This window comes from Octopus bimaculoides, chromosome 15 (genome assembly GCF_001194135.2).
Source record: "Octopus bimaculoides isolate UCB-OBI-ISO-001 chromosome 15, ASM119413v2, whole genome shotgun sequence".
Taxonomy (NCBI): Eukaryota; Metazoa; Mollusca; class Cephalopoda; order Octopoda; family Octopodidae; genus Octopus; species Octopus bimaculoides.
This window is the reverse complement of record NC_068995.1, coordinates 19,905,475-19,907,784: the sequence shown is the minus strand read 5'-3', so window position 1 is coordinate 19,907,784 and position 2,310 is coordinate 19,905,475.

The window sequence follows — 2,310 nt, the reverse complement described above, 5'->3', positions numbered from 1 at the left end:
TATATATATATACATATATATATGTGCATATATGTATATCTAACTATCTGTTTGTCTATTTATCTATCTATCTATCTATCTATCTATCTATCCATCTATCTATATACATACATGCATGTATATATAGGGATATAGATAAATTGATACGTAGACAGAGAGATACACACATACATCACGCACATTAGAAATATCATCTATAAGCGGAACAAAAGAAATATGCAAAGCTTTTCCCAAGCTCAAAATGTGAATTTGTTTTTGTTGTATACATTGCAACGATGGAGCATTGCATCTTTGTTAAAAACCACCTCCGCCTTAATTAGAAGATTTCAGATAATGAAAAGTTGAAGAGAACATACATTCACGCATGTCTCTGTGCTTGTGAATGTTGCTGAAAACTGCTGTTTAGTGTTGTCTTTTTATGTAAAAAAGATAAGTTACCCATGCAAGAAATATTGATCCATGTAGCATAAGGAATGTGGTTGCGACGATCGATTAGAAAAACCTGAAATAAGTTCCACGGTATGGCCAATTTCTATAAAATTTTGTTTTGAATTGTGTAATATAATTTATTGCAATAGCTTCTCGCCGTATATGTATGGCTAGATTACGAGGGTGTGTTGTATGTCCAATGAAACAGTTTGTACCCTAAAGTTTGCAATTTTCATGCTTGCACAAAGAGGTATAAATTACTTCTGTAATTTGGAGCTTATTCAATCATTTGTAAGCTTGCAGATTATATGCAATGACATATTTGCATTTGCAATGACATATTTGCATAATCAGTACAGGAAAAGCGTATCTCTACATGGTCACTGACAGGGCTAGAAATGTCAGTCAAATTTCTTTCAGATCTTACCCTATCAGCCCCAGAATGTTTAGAATGGTCACGGCTAGAACAGCGTCGATAAAAGATTTGCTCAACCATGTTGGAACTGTGGTTTGAACAACAAAAACAACAATTAGATAGAAAAGTTAATCATGTAAAATAAAAATACGAAGTATTGCTATCATGAAAGAACAACGATGATTCTGGCAGAAAACAGAATGTTATGGAGAAAGAGCACTTATCCATTTCATCTTCTGTATTTTAGTTAATCCTTGGAAGATAAGAGGTAAAATCGACCTCTGCGGGATTTGAACCATGAACGCATCTAATGTAGGCACAAAACCAAAAATTTTGAGGCTAAGGGAGATTGTCGATGACATTTACTCCAGTAATTATCTTGTACTTTGTTTTATCGACCTCAGAACGAAGAAGTTCTTAACCAACCTCGGTGGCATTCCAACTATGAACATAAAAGACCGTACCTAATGCAAAGCGAATGAGTTGAGTTTTGTTGCTCACAAAGCGGAACGACGAATAAAATGCAAGCATCCTACGAGCCAATGATGGTTCTCATACTTCAAAATAGAATGTGTTTTAGTCTCACTTGGGACTATTCTTGCAGCGAAAGAACTTATCACGTCCGAACATGTTCGAACGTGTTTATCATGACTATCTACATGAATACATAAACATACACATACATATATTATTTTATTTTACTTTATTTTATTTTATATTATATTATATTATATTATATTATATTATATTATATTAGACTATATTGTATTATATATTATATATATCCACACAATTACCTATGTATGTATCTGTCTATTTATATCTTACTATCAGGTTATGATATAATTTCCTTTGTTACATTTCCCCTTATAGTTCACACCACCTCTATCTCCACAACTCTCTCATCTATCCCCTCCTCTCTCTTTTTCTCTGTTTCTATGTCCGTGTGTATGTGCTCTCTATTCATCTCTACATCGTATTTTCGTATTATATTTTCTTCCCATTCTCACGCTGTTCTTTCCTTTCTTCGTCCTTTTTATATATTGCCATTATATCCATCTATCAATCTACTTCTGCTTGTTTCTCTACCTCTTCTTACATTTAACTATATTTCACTCTTTCAGCCAAGCTACAAACATACATATACCTACATACACGTACACACGCACAAACACACACGCACACACACACATACACACAAACATTCAGACATACACATACTCACACATGTGATTCAGTCTTAGTGGAGTATGTATATTTATACATATATATATATGAGTGTATATTTATGCATATATATATATGTGTGAGTATGCATACATCTATATGTGTATTTACACACACACACACACACACACACATATATATATATATGTATGTATGTATGTATGTATGTATGTATATATGTATATATATATATATATATATGTATATCTGTGTGTGTGTATATATATATATATATATAT